General features: G+C 42.2%; 1 protein-coding gene across 1 annotated transcript in view; it reads right to left on the bottom strand.

The window, feature by feature from the left end:
- LOC311240748 (kinesin-like protein KIF1C) overlaps positions 1–4,260 on the bottom strand; it is a 103,990-nt gene extending 99,730 nt beyond the window's left edge. Inside the window, exon 1 of the mRNA XM_084329322.1 lies at positions 3,694–4,260. The gene's annotated coding sequence lies outside the window, so the exon portion shown is untranslated. The remainder of the gene's footprint in view (positions 1–3,693) is intronic.
- Between the last annotated feature and the right edge of the window lie 9,343 nt (positions 4,261–13,603).

Here is a 13,603-nt window from a genome sequence, read left to right as displayed (position 1 = left end):
GGCAACCCAGAGTGAACATACTCTCTCACTCTCTGTGTGCAGTCAGTCACATGTGGACAACAGATGAAATTAAAGGAATATTTCTACAATTTTTTCTCCACCTGGTGTGGAATACTCTGTATCTCTCTCCCTGTCTGTCTGTCTATCTGACACTCTCTCTCTGTATCTCTCTCCCTGTCTATCTATCTGACACTCTCTCTCCCTCTGTCTGTCTGTCTGTCTGTCTCTCTCTCTCTCTATCTCTCTCCCTGTCTATCTGTCTCTCTGACTCTCTCTCTCTCTTTCCCTCTCCCTGTCTGTCTGTCTGTCTCTCTATCTCTCTCTCTTTCTCTAGTAAATTAAATTAAATTCAAAAGTGCTTTATTGGTATGAATGTTAAACAGTGTTGCCAAAGAAGTTTTCAACATATTACAACAAATTATCACCAAGGAGGACTTGGATTTGTTCTTCTTATCTTAATAGAGAAACGTTTGGGATTCTTTCTGTAAATTTTTTAATGAATGACTCACAAATGTTGTTCATTCTTTCACAATGTAGGATAAAGTCTCTCTCTCTCTCTCTAGCCTGATATTTGCAGTTGTGATGTACATTTAAGTTAGTTGACATGTGAATGTATATGAATTAGAATGATTTGCTACAAAACAAGAGAGAGAGAGAGAGAGAGAGAGAGGTTTACATGACTACACCCACACTACAAATTTGATGCCTAATATAATTGTATCTGAATTCACAACACGCAACTACAGATATACAAATATACACACACATGCTTGGAATGTCAGGCAAGCTAACTTTAGAGAGAGAGAGAGAGAGAGAGAGAGAGAGAGAGAGAGAGAGAGAGAGAGAGAGAGAGAGAGAGAGAGAGAGAGAGAGAGAGAGAGAGCGAGAGAGAGAGAGGGAGAGAGAGAGATGTCTCTACCATGCTAGGCTAGTGATAAGATTAGCTTGTTGTTAGCACTGTTGTTATGAGACTGTTATAGAGTCCAGTCACATGTTGGTCAATCACTTCAGACTAAGATGATGACATCCCAATGATCTGGTCCCAGTCATCATCAACACACAGCATGGATTAAGCAAAAAGTTACTCAGATATCATTCAAATAAATGTATTATCAATCGAAAACAGAATCCACGCAGGAACAGTAATATCAGGCTTTTCAGTGTTTTACCTGCTCCAACACTGCACAGAAAGTAGGCGTTTTCTTTCAAAGGTGGTCACTAATGGTTACAGGCAGCCATGTTGGAAGAAATATAACTTGAATGCAAAGCCTTTATAGGGTTAAGTATTCCTATGATGTCTAGCCTAATATTTGGCGACGGTGTCGACAGTCCTGGTGGCGTGTATCACTTCCGCAACGGATTTAGTCGGATTTCGGTTTCCGGGTTCGCCTGATTGGCCGCGACGGCCACGTGACACGAGGTGGCACGCCCCCGCGGCAGCGGCAGACTCGGCAGGCTTGCCGCTGCGCCCTGCTGTGGCGAGACGCTGGAGTTCACTTCCCCTTTCACATCGCGCCACGATTATGCCGTCTAGCACAGTCTCTAACAGTAAGAAGCATTTTGGATAAAAGTATTCTGTACTTCTGTATGACAACAATGTATGTCTTTCAAATGTTAAATGATTAAATGATACACACTGAAATCTACGCTCGCGCATCCTGCTTTCCACAACGCGACAAATTATTAAACAGCAGCTCTGTGCTGTTCAGTATAGACAATGACATATGTACAATGTTCGATGCAGAATAGAAGTAACTGAGTTACCATACAATATACATTACAATATACTATGCAATGTACTAATATACAATACGGCTCACTTTTCCCACTTCAATGACAGAGCTGCTGTTTAATAATATTGTTGTGTTGTGGAAAGCAGGATGAGAGAGCGTAGATTTCAGTGTGTATCATTTAATCATTTATCATTTAACATTTGAAAGGCATACATTGTTGTCATACAGAAGTAGATAATACTTTTATCCAAAATGCTTCTTACTGTTACTGTTAGAGACTGTGCTAGACAGCATAAGCGTGGCGCGATGTGAAAGGGGAAGTGAACTCCAGCGTCTCGCCACAGCAGGGCGCAGCAACAAGCCTGCCGAGTCTGCCGCTGCCGCGGGGGCGTGCCACTTCGTGTCACGTGGCCGTCGCGGCCAATCAGGCGAACCCGGAAACCGAAATCCGACTAAATCCGTTGCGGAAGTGATACACGCGTCCTGGTGATGTCACAAGGAGAGCACTCTGGACACAACTGACAGTAGCGAGATGGACATTTAGGACATTATTATGTTTTTTTTGTGTGTCAAAACACCGAACAGAATTATACAAAGACGACCTAAAAAAACATGTTGGTTATAACCATGACGTTGTCTATATTAGATATATATTACATGTCTCATAATGGAAGAAAGCCCTTAAAACTACATACATTAGTAAGAAAAAAACAGGTCTCCTACCTGAACTTCATTAGTCAACAACAGGCCTGTTTCATAAACACACACGGTTCCACCTGTTCCAATGGTGGATATTTAGAACAGTGTCCTTATACGTATATCACTGTACATAGCCTGACATTTGCAGTTGTGATGTACATTTAAGTTAGTTGACATGTGAATTTATATGAATTAGAATGATTTGCTACAAAACAAGAGAGAGACACAGAGAGAGAGGGGGGGGGGGGCGAGAGAGAGAGAGAGGAGAGAGAGAGAGAGAAGAGAGAGAGCACATCTGATTAGCACTAAATTACTCAGTAGTACTCATTTATATATGTTATATCCAGTTTAATCACCTGTACAGGTGATTAAACTGGATATATATAACATATATAAATGAGTTGTATGTATTGTATATTATGCACTTTTGCACTCTGGTTGTTAGATGTCAAAATAATTGTCTATATGTACTGTATTTGTGCTGTATAACAACAATACATTTAGAATATAATCTCATACAAAGTTCCTAAAACGACATCCAATTTAGTAAGAAAAAAACAGGTCTCCTACTACCTGAACTACATCAGTCAACAACAACAGGCCTGTTTCATAAACACACATGCTTCCACCTACTCTGTACCTTAGAATATTATAATAACATGAGCCCCATGGCAATGAGTGAATATTAGCCTAATGTATTATTAATATTACTAACATAAACAAATTAAGCGTCTATATAGGAGCTAGTCAGGCTGGACTAGTGGTGGTTCTAGTTATTAGAGGCTCCAGGGAGAGGGACCGGCCCCCCCAGTAGAATATAGAGGCTCCAGGGAGAGGGACCGGGCCCCCAGTATGATATAGAGGCTCCAGGGAGAGGGACCGGGCCCCCAGTATGATATAGACTAGAGGCTCCAGGGAGAGGGACCGGCCCCCCCAGTAGAATATATATAGAGGCTCCAGGGAGGGAGACCGGGCCCCCAGTAGAATATAGAGGCTCCAGGGAGAGGGACCGGGCCCCCAGTATCCGGGCCCCCAGTATGATATAGAGGCTCCAGGGAGAGGGACCGGCCCCCAGTAGAATATAGAGGATCCAGGAAGAGGGACCGGCCCCCAGTATGATATAGAGACTCCAGGGAGAGGGACCGGGCCCCCAGTATGATATAGAGTCTCTATGGGAGAGGGACCGGGCCCCCAGTAGAATATAGAGGCTCCAGGAAGAGGGACCGGGCCCCCAGTATGATATACCCAGCAGATGACTCACCTCTACCGGACTGGAAGGAGCGGTGCGTCTCGTGGATCACACGCGTCTGGGCGCCCGGTTAGATCAGCTCCATGTCCGGTAGGGAGGGGAAAGAAATCTTCAACGAAAACAAAACTAAACAAAACAAAACTCCAACCGAACCGTCAGAGGCTGTTCCTCCTTGTTTCTGCCTCGGCACCGCGGGCCTGTAGTCGGTCACTAACGGGACAGAGTTGTTATAACTTGGGAAGTTGGGTGGGGGCGCTCTCGGTCCAAAAAAAAAAAACCCGTCCCGTCTTGTTCCAGCCACACACACACACACTCTCTCTCTCTGAAAGTTACAACCGTCTGGAATAAAAGTGTTGTCCGGTTAATACCGACGGTTGATTAATTAATAGTCTCCGGTCCGTTTCTCTAACTCCCGGTCCTGATGTCAACAGTTTGGTAAATAATAAACACGGTGGAAGTGTCGCTGGTTCCGCGGCCCCGCGGCGCAGAGCAGCAGGAAAAGCAGGTCATTCGTTATAAAAAAAAAAAAAAAATCTTTTGTTCTCCGGTCCGAGTTCCTTCTTTAGCCCGGTCCGGTTCTCGTGGAACAGTACAGGGGGGCCGGGGGCGGGTGGACCGGTTAGACGGTTAAAAATTTAAAAGGAAAAAAAGTGCGAAAAAGAAAGAGGAGGAGAAGGAGAGAGTGCTGCTGTGGCCGGTGGCCTGGCCGCGCGGTGTGTGTGTGCGTGCGTGCGCGTGCCGTGTCGCCAACACGAGCGCGGTCCCGCGAAAAGAGTCGCCCTGCCTAGCCTCCAGCTGCAGCCCTGGAGAATCCTCTCACTGGCAAGCTTGTGCCACAGTGCCAGCCACAGGACGTGCAGGCATGCGTTGCTCTTGGGACGGGGTTGCACTCCGTGCAGGGTAAGATTTGAGCCAAAGCGCGTGCACGCACACAGGAATGCGCTGCACTCGCCAACTCGCTATAAGTACCCACCTGGGCTACTTTGCATATCAATAGCGCTGGTCGTCAGGTGTGTTAAATACGTTCTCAGATACATTCACACCTAACTTGTTGTGAATGATATGTGTTACATTCCATTCGTAGAGGTAATTAGGCACTGTCTGTAGTCTGTGCTCAAGCGAGGGGACATTTATGCGGACGCGCCGGGAGCGCGCGTGCACGTGGCGCCATTAGGTGCGTGCAACCCCAGTTAATATCAGGAACGCACGCCTGAGGACGTGCGCTGATTGGCGGAAAGTACAGAAGTATCTCGAAGTACGTCTGCGCTGATTGGCGGAAAGTACGACGTTTCTCGAACGCAGCCACAAACCTGCGCTCTTTTAAGTGAGCGTGCTTGCTCACTACCGCCATCTGCTGGGATGGTGTCCGCATTGATATTATAGACCACCGCAACACTTCCGGTATTTGCTTAGAGTTTGGAATCAGGGCTGGTTTTGATTGATTGATTGATTGAAAACTTTATTAACAGATTGCAGAATGGGTACAATACAGTACAGCTCAATACACACAATTGTTAAGGGGATGCAGAAAGACTTTAGTCTTGTTTACATCAGGGTCCCCCATTTTCAATTAATCATAAGTCATAACATATTATGACATGACATACAGATAGACAGTACTGCTACATCTAGACATTTATGACATACCAGATTTGCAAATACAGTACTGTTTGTGATACAAAAAGAGTCTAGAAAAGAGAGTATATACATTTGACGTAGAAACTGTACATTGGAGGAGGTTGGGTGGGTGGGGTGGGGGGGGGGGATTGGGTGGGGGGACTGTACATTGGAGGTGGTTGGGTAGGTGGGGTGGGGGATTGGGTAGGAGGGGTGGGTGGGGGAAACTGTACAACTGTACAAGCAAAACTGTACATTGTTGGTGGTCTATCGCCCTGCTCTAAAGATAAACTCTAAGCATAACCGACTTCAAAAGAGGGCCTAAGCATAACCAGTTCGAAACAAGGCGGACATTAATAAAGTTTTCAATCAATCAATTCCAGGCCGCGACCCTCTCTCTAACGCAGAGTGACGTCCCCTCGAGAAACGTCCGTACTTTACGTCAGCGCCAGTGGGGCAGTCGTAATATGGGAACTGCCCAAACGCCACGTGCACGCGCGCTCCCTCGTGTTCCCTCGGTTGCGCACAGAACAGATGATTAATATTATGCATAACAATGTTTTAAATGTAATTGTAGTTACAATTTCTTTAATTGAATTAACTTAAACTAGAAAAGTAAATACAAACTAAATTAACAATGTAACTTAGAGTTAGTTTACACAAGGACAGTTTCCTTCAGACTGAAGCACAACTTAATGTCTCATCCTTCCAGTCGGGACCACAGCTCAAGCAACCCCCTACCAATTGGTACAGGGCTTGTATTTTGGTTTGGCTCTTCTCGTTGTTATGCTATCGGTATCCTATTATTATGCAAAGTCTAGGACGGTGATAAGTGCCGGCCGGGTACTTGCCGCACGGCGCGACGAGTCCAGTGACAATTGTGAACGCATTTTTGTGTGCGCGCGTGCACATCCACGCGCACTTCTGCCTCAGTGATCTACTACAACGGCGTGTAACCGCGTCCTACCACCACTGCATCGCTGGTCAGCGCGCGTCCTGTGGCTGGCACAAGCTTGCCAGTGAGAGGATTCTCCAGGGCTGCAGCTGGACCCTATTGCCCTGCCTCGAGCAGCGGTGCGCGCCCCCGCCTCTTCTTCTCGTCTCCTCCTCTCGTCTCCTCGCGAGATCAACCAACCGTGACGTCGGGGGAAACGCGCACGACTTATTTAAATTAAAGGGATAGTGTCCTCTCGTCTCTCTTTCTTTCTTTCTTTCTTTCTTTCTTTCTTTCTTTCTTTCTTTCTTTCTTTCTTTCTTTCTTTCTTTCTTTCTTTCTTTCTTTCTTTCTTTCTTTCTTTCTTTCTTTCTTTCTTTCTTTCGTTCTTTCTTTCGCTCTCTCTCTCTCACTCTCTCTCTCTTTACAGTTTTTCTCAGTCGCTTTGCTGCATTTCTCACATCACTATTTACATTTGCACAACAGTTAGTGCATTGCTCAAAACAATTAGTACAAACTGCAAAACCTAGTTGATAACCTGCAAAAGCGTGTCACTTGCTCAAAATGGATAGTTCCTTCTTCAAAAGCAAGTATTCATGTCAATGAAAGTGTCTGTCAGTGTCATCAAAATGAAAAGTCCTGACACCATTGTTTATGAACAAGATAGTCAAATGGCTTTGTAGTGTTGTCACGATACTGGAATTTCGACTTCGATACGATACCTTGAAAAGTATCGATACTTCGATACCATTTCGATATCAAAAAAAAAAAAAAAAAAAAAAATTATATATATATATATTTTTTTTTTTTTTTTTTTTAAACAAATTTAGCTTTTGTTGCTGGTTGATTCTCCTCAGCTTCTCTCTGGTACTATAAGATAAGATAAATATAACACTTTTAAAACCCTTTGTTTATCTTTAGATCACACATTTAAAAAGAACTGTTCATCTCACTTCAATCATTTTTATTGCAGATGCAGAAGTTAGAACATAGTATTTTCTCAAGCAGACAGATGTAAACACTCACTGTAATCTGTGTTGCATGTACCTGACAAACTGAACTGTTTGTATTACAGTTGGTAACAGTTTTGATAAAGATAACAGGGCGAGGGCTATATGTGTAACATATATAACTTCACAACAGCAAAATTACTAGTACTAGTAGTAGTAAACAATAATTAAAACTTTTTTTTGCATTAGTGAAAACAATAAGGACACATTCAAAAGGCAGGGTAAGAAAAAAGTGCAATCTTATGCATTTTCAAGTCAAGTTCTTCTTAGGTAGTGCATTACCTTCTCATACCATTACACCTACTAATACCACCTTCTCATACCTTCTCATACAACCTTCTAATACCTTCTCATACCACCTTCTCATACCACCTACTAATACCTTCTCATACCACCTTCTAATACCTTCTCATTACACCTACTAATACCTTCTCATACCACCTTCTAATACCTTCTCATACCACCTTCTAATACCTTCTAATACCTTCTCATTACACCTACTAATACCTTCTCATACCACCTTCTCATACCTTCTCATACCACCTACTAATACCTTCTCATACCACCTTCTAATACCTTCTCATACCACCTTCTCATACCTTCTCATACCACCTACACCTACTAATACCTTCTCATACCAACTTCTAATACCTTCATACCACCTACTAATACCTTCTCATACCACCTTCTAATACCTTCTCATACCACCTTCTCATACCTTCTACATTACCTAGTGATACACATAAAGCATAAGAGCCGTGGAAGGCTCGCCGTCGTCGGGTAGAGTAATCCAATATACAGGTCCAGTCGCTCTTGACCCGGAGCTCCTCGGATGCAATCACCACTAGGGGTCTGACCAGCCTGGATAAGCGTCCAGATAACGTCAGGAACGATGGGGGTACTGATAACTGTAGGACTCGAACCGAACGATGCACAATACCTACTTAGTACTTATACCTTATCATACCTTATATAAAGGCCTCAAGTAAAAAAAAAAACTGCAATCTTATGCATTTTCAAGTAGCAGCCAGCAACTAGCAAATGAAACAATATTCTTCTTGAGGTAGGGCATTTAGACAGCAGAATGACTAAAACAATCATTCAAACTTTTTTGCATTAAGCACACATTCAAAAGGCACTAAAGTGCAAGTACAAAAAAAAAGTGCATTTTCAAGTTAAATTCTTTTTAAATAGGTAGTGCACTTATTCAACGGCCTCAGACTAACCACACATAAGGTGGTGCAAGTAGTGTAATAATGTACTAGCCTAAAGTTTCTTTACAACTTTCAGATTTTTTGCTAGGAACACCAGCATGTCAATGTGCTCCTCTGTAAGCCGTGCCCTTCTTGGACTGCAAATGAGCCCTGACGTACTAAATACACGTTCTGAAGCTGAGCTTGAAGCAGAGATGCACAAATACTTTTTCGCCAGCTGGGCAAGGTGAGGTAAAGTTCTCTCATGTGTCCTCCACCATGCGAGTGGGTCGTCTCCTGCGCTGAGTTCAGGCATCTTTTCATATATTGTGAACTCGTTTTTTAGTTCAGCCTCTGCGTCCTCTGCATCCTCGCCACCACCATGTTGACCCTTCTTTTCCCCCTGTATGCTGGTTAACAGTCCCTTCAGATCCGTTCTACTTTTCTTCGCTGGTACGCCTGGTAGTGGTAGTGGTTGCATGGCAGTGGCACATGGAGGAGGAGGAGCGGGTGTTTGTCTTCCTGTTTCAGTGCGAGTGTCCATCAGATTTCGTTTGACCTCGTCTCTTAACATAACAAAACTGTCCTTGAACCTTGGGTCGAGAAACGTGGCTGTGTTCAACACCAGCTGCAGAGCCCCGTCGACGTCGTTATATCGTTCGTTGAGATCTGTACCAATATTTTCTTTAAGTTCACATTTGAGGAGGCTGTCATTTTCCTCAATGGTCAAAGTTGAAGATAACTTCCAAATTAGGGGCAGGACAGAGGAGAGTGTGGTGTGCTTTTCACCACTAAGGGCATCAGTGAAAGAGCTGACAGGGCTCAATATATCTTTTACAGTCTCAAGAATTGTAATGTCTGAATCTTTAGGCATGAGGTGCCATTTCTTCCGATCGTCGGCTAGAACTGAACAGACCGCTTGCTGCTGTTCCAGAAATCTCGCCACCATTTGATACGCTGAGTCCCAGCGTGTCGGCTCATCATGGATCAGTTTGTGTTCAGGCAGTTGCAACTCTTTTTGCTTCTGCTTCAGCTGTCGGGACATCTTTGGTGACCTGCTGAAGGCAGACACTGTCTTTCTCAGCCTCGACAGTGCTGCAGACACACAGCCTATATCCAGACCCTTGCTAATGGCTAGGTGAAGGTTGTGCCCAAAGCAGGGGACCCATGTGAAGTCCTGCTTAAATGCTTTCTTGTTATTTGAGGCATTATCAGTGGTGATGCCACTGCCAGCCATATTTGACATGTCCAGCTTCCATGTTTCATGTACCATCTCCTCCAACGCCTCTCTCAAACTGTCCCCCGTGTGCTCTGAGTGCAGCCCAACACAGCCCAAACACCAGCTCTGCATGTCCCAGGATTCTGTAATAAACTGCAGAGTTACTGCCATGAATGTGGACGTGGCCCTGCTGGTCCACAAGTCAGTGGTGCATGAAAATAAGGGTTTCCCCCTAAGGCTCTCCATGATTTTGTCTTTTGTTTCATTATATAGGGCAGGGATTTCAGTTGACATGAAGTGGTTCCGTGAAGGAAGGGAATACTTGTTATTTAACTGTCCAAGCAGTTGTCTGAACCCATGTTTCTCAACAGTATAGACAGGGACCTGATCCATGCATATGTACTCTGCTACAGCCCTGTTAAGTTTCTTGGCTTCCTTTGAGTTTGCATGATACTTCCTTTGTTGTTCAAGTAATGCTGGTAGGGTAGGCTGCTGTGCTGTTGCTGGTCGATTCTCCTCAGCTTCTCTCTGGTACTATAAGAAAAGAGAAATATAAGACTTTTAAAACCCGTTGTTTCTCTCTAAAGAAAGAAATACATAGCAAACATGACTTAGTTATGCAATAGTGCTGCTGCTTTTTATTTGGTTAAAATATTTTAGTTAATAAGACTAAAATATATGACTACAACAATTTTCATTAGAGAGAGAGATTTCTCCGGGGCTGGTAACGTTAACCTCAGAGAGAGAGAGAGAGAGAGAGAGAGAGAGAGAGAGAGAGAGAGAGAGAGAGAGAGAGAGAGAGAGAGAGAGAGAGAGAGAGAGAGAGAGAGAGAGAGATATTTCTCCGGGGCTGGTAACGTTAACCAACCTCGTGTCGAGTGTAGTATTGTATGACCTCGACATAACGTTTAAACGTAATTTTACTCCGTTTCCATGCGGTAGCCGGCTAGCTAGCATAAGCTAACAGAGGAACGACTAGCAGTAGCTATCTAACGTTAGCTAATAGCTGTAACGTACAACGAATCAGCTGTTGATATGATGCGCCATCAGTAGACAACGTATCTTGTATTAAACTAGAGTTAGTGGTTTAATGCTTCAGTCACAAACCTCTTTCATTTCTTTGTGGAGATCCGCGTGCCGGTCCTTCAGGTGTTTTGCCATATTTGAGGTGTTGGCACCTTTCGTTGGCACTGCCCTGTAACACCGCTTGCAAATGGGCATTGTGACATCTTTAACTTTCCCTTCTGTGTTTACTTCAAAACCGAAGTACTTCCAAACAGCACTTCTGCTGTTTTCTTTATCTTTAAGTTGTGGAGGCGCTGCATCTGCCATCTTAGTTCACTCAGCTAAAATGTTTACTGAAGAGTGAAGACGCCGACGGCTCGCTCTGTGAGGGGGAGGGCTGGAGGGGGAAGCGTGCTCTGAACAGCTGGAGGGGCAAGCGTGCTCTGAACAGCGTGTCAACAAACTTCCGGTAGAACACTGCCAGCGGGTACCGATACTACAGAAAGTATCGGTATTTCGGGAAATGAGTATCGTAACTGTTTTAAATATTCAGTATCGATATTTATCGATACTTCGATATTTTTGACAACACTATGGCTTTGTCATGTTTTCATTATGACAGATCACTCTGTAAGTGTTTTCCAATGCAAAAAAGTCAGATCTTGGTGACACTACCTGAAAATGCTCAAGACAGCACTAAACACTATTTGCACAGCCATTTGACATCTACAGTTACACATTACTGTACACACTGTACACATTGTAATATTCCCTCTTTGTTGGTCTGGGACATCAATGGTTGCTCTCTGTCCAATGTGATTTCTTCCACGCCTTCTACCTTTTGCCAGATTGAAACCCGCCTCATCAACGTATAATGTGTGCAGCGGTTCCCTGGTACACGCTTTATCCCAGAAGAGAGAGAGAGAGAAAAACTATAAACTTTTCCTGTGTAACATAATGCATTTTGGACAACATATTGTACAGTATGAACTGTCATGTAAGTGTACTGCATGGCACTACACAAAGTAAACAGTTTACAGCACTGAACATTAGAGTATGCATAGAACACATAAATGTTTTACTTGTACATACTGGTGGCGGATCTTCTTCACTCTGTCGCTGTTCCGGTCAAATGGCACATTGTACTACAATTGTTTCATGCACATTTAATTTCCCCTGAGCACTCTGTCAATTGTAGCGATTGAAACAGATTCAATATTCCCAAAGATATTGTCATCCTCTATAACAGCGCTTTGTATCTCTCTCAACCTTATGGCATTGTTTGCAATCACCATTGCACAAATGGCTTCCTCTTGTTGCGGAGTAAAAAGGGGCCCTCTTCCACCTCTGCGAGGTTGTCTTGCAATCCTATGTGGTTCAGAGTAAATTTACAGTAATGTACAGCAAACATGAGATATACTGCTTTACAGTAACCCATAGTAGTGTACAATAACAGTGCTTCCCACTTGTAAAATAATGCAGTACAGTACCATACTGTAAATATGGCAACTCTTTACTGTAACACTACTTTACACTACAATACAGTAAATCTGTGCTGCAGTAAAGCTGTCTAAATGTAAAATGTAAAAAGTGACAAGTTCTTGTCCCACTGCAAGCTGCATGTATGACACAATGGCAGTAGTGCAGTGCAGATTGTTTAGTGCTGAATTACTGTCCAGTATACACACCTGCTCTCCTGACGAAATGTTTGAATACAGTCATTTTATTTACAGTGGTTCTCTCAACATTTGGCTGCACCCTTCGACCAGCCTCAGCCATTCTGAGGCCGTGATTGACAGATTTTGACAACTAGTTCAACATTTTTGTATGTAATGACTCAAGCAATGACATGAGGACTAGATAGGAGATAGATAGATAGATAGATAGATAGATAGATAGATAGATAGATAGATAGATAGATAGATAGATAGATAGATAGATAGATAGATAGATAGATAGATAGATAGATAGATAGATAGATAGATAGATAGATAGATAGATAGATAGATAGATAGATAGATAGATAGATAGATAGATAGATAGATAGATAGATAGATAGATAGATAGATAGATAGATAGATAGATAGATAGATAGATAGATAGATAGATAGATAGATAGATAGATAGATAGATAGATAGATAGATAGATAGATAGATAGATAGATAGATAGATAGATAGATAGATAGATAGATAGATAGATAGATAGATAGATAGATAGATAGATAGATAGATAGATAGATAGATAGATAGATAGATAGATAGATAGATAGATAGATAGATAGATAGATAGATAGATAGATAGATAGATAGATAGATAGATAGATAGATAGATAGATAGATAGATAGATAGATAGATAGATAGATAGATAGATAGATAGATAGATAGATAGATAGATAGATAGATAGATAGATAGATAGATAGATAGATAGATAGATAGATAGATAGATAGATAGATAGATAGATAGATAGATAGATAGATAGATAGATAGATAGATAGATAGATAGATAGATAGATAGATAGATAGATAGATAGATAGATAGATAGATAGATAGATAGATAGATAGATAGATAGATAGATAGATAGATAGATAGATAGATAGATAGATAGATAGATAGATAGATAGATAGATAGATAGATAGATAGATAGATAGATAGATAGATAGATAGATAGATAGATAGATAGATAGATAGATAGATAGATAGATAGATAGATAGATAGATAGATAGATAGATAGATAGATAGATAGATAGATAGATAGATAGATAGATAGATAGATAGATAGATAGATAGATAGATAGATAGATAGATAGATAGATAGATAGATAGATAGATAGATAGATAGATAGATAGATAGATAGATAGATAGATAGATAGATAGATAGATAGATAGATAGATAGATAGATAGATAGATAGATAGATAGATAGATAGATAGATAGA

The sequence above is a fragment of the Notolepis coatsorum genome, assembly GCF_963971535.1.
Source record: "Notolepis coatsorum genome assembly, chromosome: 1".
Classification (NCBI taxonomy): domain Eukaryota; kingdom Metazoa; phylum Chordata; class Actinopteri; order Aulopiformes; family Paralepididae; genus Notolepis; species Notolepis coatsorum.
The sequence above is the reverse complement of the archived record's forward strand: the minus strand, read 5'-3'. Positions and strand labels throughout refer to the sequence as shown.